The sequence below is a fragment of the Podarcis muralis genome, chromosome 6 (genome assembly GCF_964188315.1).
Source record: "Podarcis muralis chromosome 6, rPodMur119.hap1.1, whole genome shotgun sequence".
Taxonomy (NCBI): domain Eukaryota; kingdom Metazoa; phylum Chordata; class Lepidosauria; order Squamata; family Lacertidae; genus Podarcis; species Podarcis muralis.
This window is the reverse complement of record NC_135660.1, coordinates 14,224,488-14,241,096: the sequence shown is the minus strand read 5'-3', so window position 1 is coordinate 14,241,096 and position 16,609 is coordinate 14,224,488. Positions and strand designations below refer to the sequence as shown.

Sequence of the window (16,609 nt, the reverse complement as noted above, 5' to 3'; positions counted from 1 at the left end):
ATTTTAGTTTCTCTGAAGGTCATATCTACACCCACTGGAGAGTTTGTTCAAAGCTTGGAGAATTGATCTAAATTTAGGCTGTTTCAAATGTGGATTATTCAGATAGAAGAGACAATACACAGGGTATAATGAAGGGGCAAGCAATTTATAATCCATTTATGAAGAACAGTTATGCAGCGGAGACTGGTCCGTGAGGGCGATTGGGTCGCTGCCCCACCAATCTCAGCTGACCCCAAGCTGCCTGCCTTTGTTCAGCCAGTCCAAGGGGTAACACTGCTTGCCAACTTCCTTGTCTTCTTTTCAAGGGGCATTCACACTGGACAAGGGATTGATCCAGGGACACATTATCTAGCCAACTGCGCAGAGCCTTGTAGCATTCAAGCTGCATGTGCTTTGTATGTCTCGCCCGTATCCTACAGCTTCTATGCACAAAGGGTCTGTGTGCAAGGTTCGATTGGTGTGGAGCCACTGGGAGGAATCCTTCCACGCAGGGTGGATTTGATTTAAACTGTTGTATTGTGGGAAAGATGGGCGACAGACACAGCTCTTTTAAGCAACAGCTCTTTATTACCGCAGTTAGCACTGCTCCAAGTCTCTCTGAGCAACAGTGAAGCTGGCTGCATTATATATCAGTAAGAGCTGTTCGACAGTGGAATTTGCTGCCAAGGAGTGTGGTGGAGTCTTCTTCTTTGGAGGTCTTTAAGAAGAGGCTTGACAACCATATGTCAGGAGTGCTCTGATGGTGTTTCCTGCTTGGCAGGGGGTTGGACTCGATGGCCCTTGTGGTCTATTCCAACTCTATGATTCTATGATATAATGCTCAATAACTTGTAACAGTAACAAATTCCAACTAACTACCCAATTGGTGAAAGCAACTCTCAATCCTTCACTTGCATACTGGTGGCCCAGAGTGGGAACTGCAGACCATAACACAAACCAAATTGATTTAAATCACTAGTCAGTAAGACTTGATTTAAATGATTGTTGTACAGAAAGACTCATTCTTGCTGGTATAATCTTAATATTTACAACCAAATGAAGGTTTCATTTTTGGAATAATAATTTAGTTTTTACAGTTATATCAAGAATTACTGTTTTGGTTATACTATTAGAAATACATAGACAGATAATCATGAAATTATTGTGAGGTTTAATAAGTTAGCTGTTATATTTGGACCACATTTCTGCTGTACTTTATTGGAAGGAGAAAAATAATCATTTCCTTAATAACAATTTAAACAATTTATTTAACTAAAACAATAACTTTATAGCATATGTATCCATGTTTGTTAACTGATGTAGTTAAACGGTTGTTGTTGTTTTTTTAAACTTAGACTGAGTTTTAGCATACATGAAAAACTTAAAACAAATCCTTATTTCCTGATGAATAGCCTTTGGACTATAATGTAACTTAAATAGAAAACTATATTTAGAAAGATTTTTCTTCCAAAAGCATTTTAAAAATCCAATTTAAGTGAAACAAATCTGATTTAAATAAAAAATCCTATTTTTAAAAAATAATTGATTTTTATCCACCCTGCTTCCACATGTTGACTGTATTCAGACTTAGAATGTATGAATATATAAGTAATATAGCAATTTTATATGGTAAAGGAAGAATTCCACGGAAGGTTAGATGGGAAGTCAATGGATATGAGAGATTTGTTCTGAGTATTGTCTAAAAGAATTTGTAAAATCTGAAAATTTAATTAAAAGGTTATGCGAGAGAGAGAGAGAGAGAGAGAGAGAGAGAGAGAAAGAGAAAGAGAATATGTATGAATAGTGCTACTCTATCAGTTTTGGATTCTCTCAGTTTCTCATTTTTCCATTCTTAAATTCAGTTCATTTAATTTCCACATCAGTTTGCAATTTTTTTTTAATCTCACAAGAAATAGTCAGCACTTTAGTATGAATTTCTCATAATATACATATTTTTGTAAGCAGTTTTTGTTCAGTATAATTGTTTAATCGCACACTGGAAATGGTGAATGCCTTTATGTATATTGCTAAGGGTTTAACGCTAGAAAATTCCATTGGAGGATACTAAGCTAGAAGAGAACTCTTTAGCTGGGTTCATGATTAACTGTTGATGTTTTCTGCTCTTCTGCATGAGCGTTTAACCTTAGCTCATGCGATTAAGCTTGTTGTTCTTTAGTCGTTTAGTCGTGTCCGACTCTTCATAACCCCAAGGACCAGAGCACGCCAGGCACTCCTGTCTTCCACTGCCTCCCTCAGTTTGGTCAAACTCATGCAGGTAGCTTCAAGAACACTGTCCAACCATCTCGTCCTCTGTCGTCCCCTTCTCCTTGTGCCCTCCATCTTTCCCAACATCAGAGTCTTTTCCAGGGAGTCTTCTCTTCTCATGAGGTGGCCCAGGTATTGGAGCCTCAGCTTCAGGATCTGTCCTTCCAGTGAGCACTCAGGGCTGATTTCCTTCAGAATGGAGAGGTTTGATCTTCTTGCGGTCCATGGGACTCTCAAGAGTCTCCTCCAGCACCATAATTCAAAAGCATCAATTCTTCGGCGATCAGCGTTCTTTATGGTCCAGCTCTCACTTCCATAATTAAGGTATTCCATTGCAAATCTTGGTTTTGAAAGGGAGTTGGCTTTTGGTCTCTTGTTCCCAGGCACAGTGGGAGAAGGATGTGATAATGATGCATCCCCAGGAGCTGCATAGCATTGGGGGGTGGGGGTGTTAGAATTCCTGCTCCATGATTGCAGTCATGGGGTTGTTGTCTATCACATGACGGTGTATGTTTTGACTCCACAGAGCGGGAAGTGGCGGAGACAGGATGTTTGTGTTACTGTGTTCAGTGAAGTGGGACTACTGTCCTTTGTTCTTTTTCTCTTTGCTGTCTGATGCTAGAGAGAGAGGGAGCCATGTTGCAGTGCTCTGTGTGTGTTTATATGTAAATAAAGTAGATTAGCCAAAATGCTGAGTTGCTGAGGTCTGTTACACAAGCTGCGAAGACTCTGCGGATCCCTAAGTGTGCTGATGTTTCTTGGCATCAGTCGCTGTGATGTTCAGGCAGAAGAAAGCTTTTGAAGCTCCTGAATGAACGACCAGGAAGGAGAGAACATGCCAGTTGGGCAGGTGTCTCTGCCGGGGTCCTACTCGAGTGTAGGATGAGCTCCTGACAGGGGGATGGGGGTGGGGCAGGCTAATGCAGGCAATGGGAAAGACAGAGCTTTGATTTTTTTCTCTGATCATAATTATGTTATATATTTAAGAAGAAGGACCTATGCTTGAATATGCATATACAGTGGTACCTCGGGTTAAGTACTTAATTTGTTCCGGAGGTCCATTCTTAACCTGAAACTATTCTTAACCTGAAGCACCACTTTAGCTAATGGGGCCTCCTGCTGCTGCCGCGGCGGTGCTGGGGCCCGATTTCTGTTCTTATCCTGAAGCACTATTTCTGGGTTAGCGGAGTGTGTAACCTGAAGCGTATGTAACCCGAGGTACCACTTTACTTTATACAACTTTATGGATGCGTCATTGATTGTTTTCTATCTGTTTTTAAAGACGTTCTGGTTAGTAAAGCTTTGAACAATGGGTCTGGACAATTTTTATTCCAAAATGGGCCAGCTTTTATGTATCCAATTGCTTCATGCTGTGCAATATTAATATCTTCAATATATACACATTTTTGAAAGCAATCTCTCCAATATAACACATTTGCACATGCTGTTTTCATTAATATAGATATTTATGTGTCCAGTTTATCCCATGGCACACACTTTTGCACACGTTCTTGGCTGGAGAACTGCACTGCGAAATTTGGAGAAGTTTGTTTCGGTTTGCATATTGTTTCACAAAGGGCAAATTAGGTAGGTTTGCCTTCACAGGCAAGCAGGATCAAATTTCCTCTCCAACCTTAGTTACTCAGAAACATGTTTGCCTTTCATTAAGCAGCAATGCCTAACGACATGGCATGTTAATTGGACCAACTTTTTTTAACCCGAAGGCCAGTTTAACAGAGAGTGCCCTTTAGTAGAGACAAATTGACAAAGGCAAAGGAGGAAGGCAAAGATTTTCACCCTGGAATGAGTCTCTGAGAAATCTCTGTGTGGAACTGAGAAATTACCGCTAGCCGTTTTACTGGCAGACTGAACAAGACAGCATTTCGGCTCTCAAGGTCACTCTTGGGCGATGCAAAATTGCTTGAGAAATTATGTGTAAATCTGAGTAATGTTTCCAAAAGCCGAGACAATTGTCTCTGCTCGGCTGGAATGGGAAGGCTGAGGTAATTCAGTATTTGTCTTCTCTTTTGTAATGGACAAAAACAGGTACTTTGGCGCGCATTATGCCACTTCACTTTCGGGAGAACGCTGCCTCGGATGAAAACAGCAATTTGATCTGTTGGCCCTTCTGCAATACGTCCTGGAAATGAAATCGAGAAGCAGGTGACCTGCCTTTGCTAACCATTTCACAGTGGAACCTATCGGTTAAAGCAGAAAGCAAAGTGGCTTTATGTCTAGAAAGGGAAAAAATAGGGTAGAACAGGGAAACAAAGAAAAAGGCACCAAAAACTGAGGCGGGGGGGGGGCATGTATTTATAACAGGAATCTGCTGCCTCCTCCCAGATGTTGAGTGGCGAGTTCCCACCTCCCACCGGAAGAAATAAAGACACAAGACACCATAGTCAAGGTTAATGGGCGAAAATTGGCCACAACTTTATTGATTGCAGGAAATGAGCGGTATTGGCCTAGGCATTGGTCCTAATCAACTAACCGGCTTCAGGCTGTATGCCTGAGAGGCCGGGAAGGGTTAACACCAGCAGGGGGAGCCCTGCTGATGCACATCAACTAGGCACTCCCCTGGGGTCACCGCTCAGGGGCGTGCCTTGGGCCCTGGCCTCCCTAGGCTTCGGACGGGGCCACGCACCAGGAGTCCTTTATCGGACTACCCTTCGCAACCGGGGGAGGTGATGGCGCTCCTCCCCCCCGTCCATCTACATAACAATACCCCGACCAATGCCTAACCGCTGAAACCAGGGAAGTTGTGACGATTTGCTATCAGGTAGGTGAAAAAACCAAATGGCCGGTGCCAATTTGCCAAGTGGAAAAATTCCTACCAAGCCCCTTAATGGCAACCAACCGAAGTCCATAGCAAGGTCAAAGGAAAACCTTAAAGGGAGGGTGGGTGGGAAATTCCCCAGCTGATTGGTGGCAAAGAGGGAGCTCCTCTGCCGCGCTTGCCTTAAGAGCGGCAAGCCACGCCCCCTGAGCCAGCCGATAGGCTGGCCATGGGATGACGTGGCAGAGGATTCCCCCTGTAAGCGCGGGGCTGAGAGCCAGCCTCCGCGCAGGCGTTGTGGGTGGGAAGCCCACAACCCCACCTCCTCCCTAGGGTCGGAAGTGGCTTTATTGGATTTCAGCGCCCATCATTCCCAGCCACATGGGCAATGGCCAGAGGATGATGGGAATTGTAGTTCAGCAACAAGTCCACAGGTTCCCTTATCTCAGCTGGGGCAGGCTGGTGGCCCAGTTAACCACGTGCCCATTGGGGCAGAGGAACACTGGGGCTGGCTGATTAGTCTTTTGGGGTACTGGGAAGGGATTTTTCATGCTACTTCACCGTCTCTGCAATCCACATCTGTAGAGTTTAACCGGACTTGACTCCCAGGCAGGGAGGAAATCATGACAGCAAAGTCTTGATAACACCCACAGTCTGAGTGACCTGCAAACAGTGATTGTTTTGGAGGAAGCCATCAATAAAAGGTCTCCCAAAGCGGGAAAGCAATAGACAAGATGCTGGTAAATATCACTGCTGAGAGTACAACCCATTCTTCCACTCCATGTATGTTGCTGCTATTTGCTTTGTCATCTTCGTGGATTTGTGTGTGTGTATGTCTCTGTGTGTGTGTGTGCTAAAGTCTTCATGGACATAACAAATCCTGGGTCCATAAATATTTCAGGGTTGGAACAAGGGGAGTTTTCATTTTTAAGAGCAAGTGGTGTTCCTCAATGTGTGTTATCCATACAGGACGACTTATGCTTCTGTAGGTGCAATGTTTTCGGCAGATTGTTCATAATCTTCACAGCAGATTGTCCACAGGAAGGGATGCTGGTTTTGCAGATGGTCGCTGCAAAAAAACTCCATCAATCTCTCTTCTGCATCCGCCAAACCCCTGAGAATTCCAGCACTGGGATGTATGAAGCAACTTCTCCTGAATCTATCCCTAGCATCATCTACTCTGCCTGGCAGTGGTTCTCCAGACCCTCAGGAAGATGCCCTGAAACCTGAGGACCTGTGTAAAGTATGTGCTTTGCTGCATAGGTGCTGCACCTTCTCTACAAAGCAAGTTTCTAACTCTCATGATGTTGTTGTTGTTTAGTCGTGCCCGACTCTTCGTGACCCCATGGACCAGAACATGCCAGGCACTCCTATCTTCCACTGCCTTCCGCAGTTTGGTCAGACTCATGCTGGTAGCTTCAAGAACACTATCTAACCATCTTGTCCTCTGTTGTCCCCTTCTCCTTGTGCCCTCCATCTTTCCCAACATCAGGGTCTTTTCCAGGGAGTCTTCTCTTCTCATGAGGTGGCCAAAGTATTGGAGCCTCAGCTTCAGGATCTGTCCTTCCAGTGAGCACTCAGGGCTGATTTCCTTCAGAATGGATAGGTTTGACCTTCTTGCAGTCCATGGGACTCTCAAGAGTCTCCTCCAGCACCATAATTCAAAAGCATCAATTCTTTGGCGATCAGCCTTCATGATAGAATCATAGAATTGTAAAGTTGGAAGGGACCATGAGGATTATCTAGTCCAACTCCCTGCAGTGCAGGAACATTTTGCCCATTGTGAGGCTCGAACCCATGACCGTGAGATTAAGAGTGTCATGCTCTACCGACTGAGCTATCAACAGATGCATGGGTATTGTTACTATCTTCTAAAGGTTATGATCACCCAGAAATCCTCAAGCTTTTGACAGTATAGAACCTGTGAGGTGCTGTCAAAGTGATCAGATCAGACAGTGGTATTGAAAAAGCTGTCAATGTTTGAATTCCTCACCAATGGTGCCCATGTATCGGGAAATTTTTAATGTCTAATGTTTTACAATTTTTTATGTGCTGGTGGCTGGGGAAACCCAGCCAGATAAATAATAACTTGCTTGCTGTCAAGGGAGCAAGACGAGCTCCTTGCTGAGGACAGTTGGGCCTCTGTAACACGGGGAACAACAAACCCCGTTCCTCCAGATGATTATGGATCATTGCTCCTACCTAGTACCGATGATACTCACCAGTTTGCTTCAGCAAACAGCAGACTAGTGTGGAGCAACAATGGAAAGAACAGCGGAGATTTTTGCTGTCTTGTTTATTTGTGAGCATGCAATGCATTCATTTACAATACAAATGCAGATTTTTTTTAAAAAAAATTAAAGTTTTTGTGACAGAAAAAGAAGTAAAAACTAGAAAAAAACCTTACAACTCTTCATGTATTTTTTCCCCTCTCTCTGCCAGGAGTTACTAGGTCATATGGGGATGAGGGAAGAAAAGGGAAGGATGAGGAAAAGATAAAGGAGTGGTTGAAGGGCTGAAGAGATACCCTCCAACATTTCTCCCAAGAAAACAGTGGTATTTTTCTCTGGAAAAAGAGGTGCTGGAACTAACCACAAACACTTCCCTCATTCTCTTAGAATGGCAGTGATGCCCACCTGAGAGGCGATAGAGCTGAGTTCCGGTGAGTTCCGGCTGAAAAAAAAAGTCCTGTGGGCATCCTATTCCATACCCTCCAGCATTTCTCTGATGAAAATAGGGACATTCTAAGGAAAAGTGGGACATTCCTGTTAGGATATAGTTCCATTCCACCTTAAAAGGAACAGGCATGACTGTTGTGTGTCACATGCCTGTTTACTTCCAGCACAGGCTTGCTGGGAACTTCCGTTTGTATATTGCTTTTGCTACACTGCTGTGTGCTTGGACACGAAGGGAAGTAGACATGTTTTGCCTTTGTTCCTGAACGCCTGTAGATAATGCTTACACATGTCTCTGTCCACCACTTCCGTTGTGAGAAGTTATTCACTCTGCTGACTAGAGCGTGCCAAGTCTCCCCGGCAGTGTCCCAACACTTCCATGATCAAATCAGGAACCAGGATGGCTTCTTTAAATCTGGGACTGTCCCTGGAAAATAGGGACACTTGGAGGGTCTGAGGAGATGGGGGGATGGCAGAGGATTTCACATTGACTCAGATACTTATTGACCTCCATCTCCAAGAACATCTTTCCAGCACGCTAGAATATGAAGCAGCCTCTGTTTCTTTTGTCCTCAAGTCTTCTCTCTACACAGGCTAGACCCAGTCAGGCAGCCACGACCGATTCTCTCATAGGCCTCAATTTCCAGCACTTGTTTTATGCGAAAGCTGTTGCAATCAATCTATGCTCTGTTTAGACCACTTCTCTGCATTTTCCTGGATTTCCTTGAATAATTGTATGTGCCTTTAATTAGGGAGTTTTTAAAGCGGCATGATACGTCACCCTCATGTCTATGCAAGTTGTATAAGATGACCCAAAGCTGCAGAAAGTGCTTTGCTATTTTGGAAACTGGGAAGATGTCAAGAAAGAGGCTGAGAGATAAAGTGTTCCCCAAAGACACCGACGATTTATGCAGTGGCAGTCCCCAAGGACTCAGGTGTACCCCAAAGGAGTGTACTGAGCTGCGTAGCAGAATTCCCTGGGGGAATAATGAAGTTTCCTGAGAACGGCAGCTGATTCCCCCCCACACTGAGGTAAAAAAGAGCTCTCTTAGAACTGTCAAGCTCAGAACTATCAGCTTCCATCAGTCCCAGCAAGTTTGGCTATTGGACAGGGATGATGGGAACTGTAGTCCAAGAGAATTTGAAAGGCCACAGTTTCCTCATCCCTTACACTGGCTGCTTACACTCTCCAGTGGGCCAGAGGCTGAAGTAGGTTTGTAAGCTAGTCATCATCATCATCATCATCATCATCATCATCATCATCTGTTACCTGGACAGGTAAAAATGGCTGTCAATCAATGCGTGCAGGTTAATTGCAGAGAACCTCATGCCTTTTTGGAATGAAAGAGTATACGGTTTGTCGATAGCATATTTTAAATTCTATGTTGTGCTTTCAATTAGATCACACCCATAACCGCTTTAGAAGTCATGGTTTCCCCCCAAAGAATCCCAGGAAATATAGTTCACACTCTGAGGTCGTAAAATGTTGGATTAGGTCAGTTTAATTGTATTGATTGATTGATGATGATTTTGTACCGTTACTGAAACTAATTGTAACTGTGGGCAACACGTTTTTCAAATTGTAACGTTTACTCTGGCTCATCTGATACGCTGTGAAGTGTAGGTGAGTTCCCACGAGGCAAGACGCAGCGATAACAGCAAGAACCTTTATTGAACTACATAACTGGGAAACAGGGGCAAAGCAACTGCTCATACACATTCCTGAAAGCCTGGGCCACTCCCACTCCCAACGTGATTGGCTACCTAAACTTCCAAGCTGCGAATCACGACTCAGAGTTCAAGGGCCAATGGCAGAGACCAAAATCCTGAAATGTTCTGTGATTGGACGTCATGTATCAAGTCAGAACACAGGAGCTCAGAATCCTTAGTCCAGACTCAAGCTCAGGCAAACACAGACCACTGAATACATAACACGTTGTGCAACATTTTGGGCATAGTAGCGTAAACAGAAAGATGATATCCCATTGGAATATCTGAATAGTGGTGCTTATCCATCCTCTGAGCTGGGATCCTGACTTGGCTTACTCCCAGTTCCTTAGAGAAACTCAAGGTTGAGGGTCTTTTCTGCAACGGTACCTTGGCTTTGGAATAGTGTGTGAAAAATGCATTCTTACTGTTATTATATTGCTAGGCTGTTTTTTATTTTCTAAGGGTGAGGGAAAAGAAACAGCACAGAGCACCCCCACCTTCCCATTCAGTAGCGCTCATCCCATTCAATGAATAAAACATTGCATGTACAGTAATAGTTGAGAACTTCTGGCTTATCTGCTGTTTTATGCCTCCTCTAATGTAGGTCGCGTCACATATCAGCTTATTATTTGGGTTCTTAAATGTGTTTAATAACTTAAGACGGCGGCCGTATTTTTGTACCCGGCGTGGTTATTTTAAAACTGGCGTTGCGGAACGGCTAAAAATACATCTCTGTGTTCTGCTGAGCTCTAAGAGGCAAAGCCACGGAGGCTTAAGAGATTTATTTTAAAGTTCAGGAAGTGTTAGATGCTACAACAAACTGTAAGTGTATTATTTCGCAGGAAAGGGGATCCAGACTTAGCTGTCACTTCGACCTCGCAAGGGAGATATGTGCACAGAGGCAGCTTTCCCATGAGGAATTCTCTGTTGCATCAGGAGTTCTCTGTGCATCCTAAGCCACTGTCTCAGGCAGCCTGGGGATTGTTGTACATGCCTAGAGAATTAAGGGGTTGGCCATCTTTTTAGGATAATGGGCACGGGTGAATGCCATAGGTATCACCACTTCTGGCCACTCCCACCCAGGGATTGGGGTAAAAGTTGAATTCAGCACACAGGGGCAGGGGTGGTGGGGAGAGGAAGTGGGGAAGAGCATCACTCTTCCAACTTCTTCCTTCATGGTCATGGCGAGGGAGGTGTCTCAGAGACTCAGGGGCATCAGGAAACACCGCAGGGGTGTTGTTGTGCCTACAGGCTCCAAGCTGGCAACCCTTGCTGCAGAAAGAGCAACACATTTTTACCATTTAGTGACACCTCATTAGAAAAACACACACAAGTGTAGACTAGGATGTGTAGACAGTTTGGAACAGGAGTGGCAAGTCAAACGTACTTTTTTGCTGGTCAAGTAAGAGCAGAACGCCAAACACCTGGCATCTATACAAGGCATGCCCAATCCAGAGGTGCCATACTGCCAGCCAACTGCAGGGTGATGTTGTACTATTTTCACTAATATGTGCAGCATCATCAGCATTATTATTATTTACTAAATTTGTATACCGCTCTTCATCCGCAGATCTCAGGGCGGTTCACAACATAAAAATACAATACAAAACCACCAAATACACGATAAACAACAACAAAAAAAACCCTACAAACAAGAACCCCCACCCGTTCCCACCAACAAATTTAAAAGGGCTTGAAGAGGAACTTTCCCCCTGGTGCCTAAAGGTTTGTAATGAAGGCACCAGCCACACCTCCTTAGGGAGGCCATTCCACAAACAGGGAGCCACTGCAAAAAAGGTCCCGTTCTTTTGTTACTACCCTCCGGACCTCTTGTGGAGGAGGCACACGAAGAAGGGCCTTAGAAGATGACCGCAGGGTCTGGGTGGGTCCATATGGGGAGAGAGTCAGTCCTTGAGGTATTGCGGAAATTTATGCACACTTTACCGTAGTATATGCATTTTTGTACGCATTGCTTGGCCGGAGAACTGCGCTGTGAAATTTGGAGTGGCGGGGATTTTGAAGGATGGCCTTGTTTCTGGTTTGTGTATTGTTTCTGGAAGTCTGAATTAGGGCAGGTTCACCTTTAAATGCTGTCTAAATCGAATTTCTCTCTCATCCTTGCTTCAGGTCTGCAAAATCACCCTAGCCAGGGAAAGTCTAATGCGATGTAACCTGGCAATGCACTGTGTTAGGTGGCCCCAGCAGTCCAGCTAAAACAGCGATGGCCAAGAGGTTACCTCTGAAATCCAAACCTACTATTCAGTGGGGGGTTTATGAATGTCTGCTGAGCTTGACACACTGCATGGCACCTCCAAGGCACATCTAAATTAAGCGTGATCGGCATAGCTGCTTGTGTTCCCTCTTCCCCCTTTTCCTCTTCCTGTATAGGTGGGCAAGGTGCTTGGCTGCTGAACAGTGGTATAATTTCGGTACCCAAGGAATAGGATTTAATAGGAGGATGTGCCCGTAAAGCAGGATTTTGCTCCTAGCGCTTGGAGACGCATGTCACCAAGCAGGTCTGCAGTCATGATCCTCATCAATTTCACACTGCTGCCAGTGTCTCGCAAATAGGGCTGCTACTTAAATGCTTTGCTCCTTCTCTCCCCAAGGACGAAAGGATTAGAAGCTCTTCTCAAACAGAGGCTTTTTTAAATAAGAGGAACTCAGAAAGAGACGGCTAAAAACAAGGGAGATGGGCAAAACAAATGGCTTTGGGTTTGTCAGCACTGGCCCCATGTCAATGATGCCTTCAGAATGAAGCCACCGCCTTATACTTTGGTGTGCGCTAGGGTCTTAAAGTGACAGAGTGGATGGGAGAAAGACTCCCCAGAAGGTAGCCTGCTTTGAGACCCATGATCAGAGATGGCGAGCAAAATTCCACAGGGTGGGCTCTCTCCTACCCCAGTAGTACAGTGGTACCTCGGGTTAAGTACTTAATTCGTTCCGGAGGTCCGTACTTAACCTGAAACGGTTCTTAACCTGAAGCACCACTTTAGCTAATGGGGCCGCCGGAGCCCAATTTCTGTTCTCATCCTGAAGCAAAGTTCTTAACCTGAAGCACTATTTCTTGGTTAGCGGAGTCTGTAACCTGAAGCGTATGTAACCTGAAGCGTATGTAACCCGAGGTGCCACTGTACTGCAGGCTCGCTCAGTGGCGGCAACAACAGTAGTGGAAAGCACAAATGCTCTGATGGAGCTGCAGTTAAAATGTCCCACAATGCTTTAATGTTTTCATGTGGCATTGTGGGAACTTAAAATGGCGGTTCATACACCTATCAACTTGGTACTGTATCTACAGTATCAGTTAAAGGGGAGAAGCAGAGGATGCAGTACCAGCAGACCCTGCAGGGGTCTCAAGACCCTAACTGCCGCCCTAAGGTGTCTTTGCTGATGCCAACCAAGCCTGCCAAATAAATGGTGAATTTCTCATGGACTTTCTTTGTGCTCTTTCACACCACTGTCAGCTATGCTAAGTCATTCACCTCCCATTGCTTGGAACAAATAGTGTCCTTCCTCAGAACTCCATCCCTTTTCGTTATCTAGCTAGCACAAGCCCCATGCCCATTCTTTAAAAGGTATCCAGAGCCTTGTATACTATCTTTTAACATAACAAACGTCCTCCTGGATCAGATGAGTGGTCCTTCTGTGTTAATTTTAATTTTACTGGAATTTTATTTACAACATAACACAAACCCCCCACCCCCCCAATACACAAATCAACCCTCATTAAACGTGAACATAACATACAGTGAGCATAACGTACAATAATACAAACAACCAAATAAAAGACTTCCTTTATCCTGTACCTGGCCTCCTTATTTACTTCTTATAAACAGTTTCTTTTATGAATAATTATTAAGATTTTTCTAATTATAAATTAAATATCCACAAAGTCTCCAGATGAGTTGTCCTTCTGGTTCAGCACCCAGTTTTCCACAAGTTGGGCATGAAGGAAATAATGCTCCCATTTTTGTTCTCTAGCAACTGGTAATTCAGAACCACAAAACTGCCAAACCTGAAGGTTGCCCAGTAGCTACCAAACAGCCTGACCTATTATGAATTTATTTAATTCCCATTGAATCCATTCCTCCCTTGTCTTATGGCGGCAAATTGTGTTGGCATTATCCTTTGCAGTTCTCATGATTTCTAATGGCCTGGCGTGGATATTATGGTGTCAGCATGAGGCCTAAACTACCCTGGACCAATGCAAGAGCATTGCCACGTCCACCTGTGAGGGCACCCACCTGCACTGCTAACCTGGAAGCAACTAGGGCCATATGAGTTCTTGTTGGCTCACTCCATATGTTCCCATCAAACACCATGCTTTTTTGATTAGAATACTTTAGAAAGCTGTCCCTAAGCTGCTAAGCCCTAAATGGCCTTGGCCCATTTAGCATCTCCACCCCCATCGTGCGCACTGAGGTCCAGCTCCGATGGCCTTCTAGCGGTTCCCTCACTGCAAGAAGTGAGGTTACAGGGTTACCACTGTATTTAAATACTTTGTTGGAAGCCGCCCAGAGTGGCTGGGGAAACCCAGCCAGATGGGCGGGATATAAATAATAAATATTATTATAAATAATAAATTATTATTAGTAGTATAACTGGGCAGAGGGCCTTCTGGGTAGTGGCACCCACCCTGTGGAACGCCCTCCAATCAGATGTCAAGGAAATAAACAACTACCTGACTTTTAGAAGACACCTGAAGGCAGCCCTGCTTAGGGAAGTTTTGAATATTTGATGTTTTATTGCTTTTTTATTATTAATATTCTGTTGGGAGCTGCCCAGAGGGGTATAAATTACTAGTCCACCTGTTTTCCCAAGCAAAAATTCATTTCCTTCAGGAAAGGGGCTAAGAGGCAGCAGATTGTCATTTGCAGCCAGGTATGACAATCTGCTGCGTTGCTTTTACGGCCTAGAAGTGAGGCCTGCACTGGCTTCTACCCTTCTCCCTTCCTCAAGGAAAGACCATACTATATTTTGACTTGGGGAACCAGGAAGGGAAGCAGGCAGCATAGGGCACAGTAAAGACAGGAGGGGACCTCCAGTTCTTTCAAGCCCAGATCAAAGGGGTCGCATCCCAACCCTAAAATGTAGCCATTAGAACTGCTTACCAATAGAGCCCAAAATAATTTGGGGTGTGGAGGAGAATCAAGATCAGGGAGAATCAACATGGGGCCATGCAGATGTTGTTGGATTACAACTATTGTCCATGACCAGTAGGCCTACTGACCATGGCTAGTTGGAGTTGGTCTCCAGCAACATCTGGAGGGCACAACAACATCTGGAAGATGCTCATCTGGCTACCTCTGCACTACAGTGATACCTCGGGTTACAGACGCTTCAGGTTACAGACGCTTCAGGTTACAGACTCCGCTAACTCATGGATTCTCCATCACAGAAATCTTTAAAAGAGAGATTGTGTTTTGTGTGGTGGTTGGGGAGGAGGGGGGGGGGGAGAGAGAGAGAGAGAGAGAGAGAGAGAGAGAAAGAGAAAGAGAAAGAGAAAGAGAAAGAGAGAGATGGGGGATATGCCATAATGCAACCAGGATATTAGGCTTTTTGAAGGAATTGCTTGTGAAATGATATGCCCTGCACATTATGTAGGAGGTCAGAGCAGATAATCATTCCTCCTGGCTGTAAAGTATTTCAATCCATGAGAATTTATTATCTGCCCGAGGCAAAATGACACTATCGCACCCAGAACAACAAACTAAAAGGAGGGGAGCCCAGGAGGAGAGTGGAGCCAGGATGGCCTGAGGGTTTTTTAATGGATTTTTAAAGGATAAAGAGGACCTTTTTCTTAAAGGCTAGCTTAACCATTGTGGGTAGCCCATGTTTTGGACTCCAAGTCCCACCCACCACCGGGAGTGTTACCTGTGGGTGATGGGAGGTGAAGTCTGCAAAACCTGAAGAGGACCCGGTCAACTTCTTCTGAACTGCTAAATGTAAGCAACTTCCCTTTCTGCCTCTGCTGTGGTTAGAGTTGACCTGTCAGTATGGGAGGCGTTTTTATGCATTCTGCAGGGCAAACCTGGGCTTGTTACTGAAAATGGATCTGACAGGGCCCATCTCCCAGTGCAGAAGGAGATAAGGTCTTCAACTGTCTACCTTTCAAGGTAGCAAACTCCCTAGTTCAACAATGAGATGTTGTTGAAGAAGTACTATTTTTTTATCTCTCCTGAATCTCCCAACATTCATTGGATGACCTCCAGGTTCTAGTATTACAAGAGAGAAAGAAAAACATCTCCCTCTATCAACAATCCTCCCTTATGTACCATTTTCCTGACAAGACAGAAGTACTGTTTTTGGTGGGCAGGGGTGAAGGACTCCCTGGTCCTGAATGGGGTAACTGTGCCCCTGAAGGACCAGGTGCGCAGCCTGGAGTCATTTTGGACTCACAGCTGTCCATGGAGGCACAGGCCAATTCTGTGTTCAGGGCAGCTGTTTACCAGCTCCACCTGGTACGCAGGCTGAGACCCTACCTGTTCGCGGAATGTCTCGCCAGAGTGGTGCATGCTCTGGTTATCTCCCGCTTGGAATACTGCAATGCGCTCTATGTGGTCACCTTTGAAGGTGATCCAGAAACTACAACTAATCTAGAGTGCGGCAGCTAGACTGGTGACTGGCAGCAGCCACCGAGACCACATAAATCCGGTCTTGAAAGACCTACATTGGCTCCCAGTACGTTTCCGAGCACAATTCAAAGTGTTTAAAGCCCTAAACGGCCTCGGCCCAGTATACCTGAAGGAGCGTCTCCACCCCCATCATTCTGCCCGGACACTGAGGTCCAGCGTCGAGGGCCTTCTGGCGGTTCCCTCACTGCGAGAAGCCAAGTTACAGGGAACCAGGCAGAGGGCCTTCTTGGTAGTGGCAGCAACCCTGTGGAATGCCCTCCCACCAGATGTCAAAGAGAACAACAACTACCAGACTTTTAGAAGACATCTGAAGGCAGCCCTGTTTAGGGAAGCTTTTAATGTTTAACAGACTATTGTATTTTAATATTTTGTTGGAAGCCACCCAGAGTGGCTGGGGAAGCCCAGCCAGATGGGCGGGGTACAAATAAATTATTATTATTATTATTATTATTATTATTATTATTATTATTATTAAACTACAAAGAGAGTGAGAAGAAGCCACATATGCTTCTTTGAGATCTTGGGAGGAATGGTGCAATGTATACATAAACATGTTGCAAAGTCTATAA

At 44.8% G+C, this 16,609-nt stretch overlaps 1 protein-coding gene across 1 annotated transcript in view; it reads right to left on the bottom strand.

The window, feature by feature from the left end:
* Window positions 1–16,609, bottom strand: part of SPATA16 (spermatogenesis associated 16) — a 165,541-nt gene that overhangs the window by 46,517 nt on the left and 102,415 nt on the right. The window lies entirely within an intron of this gene.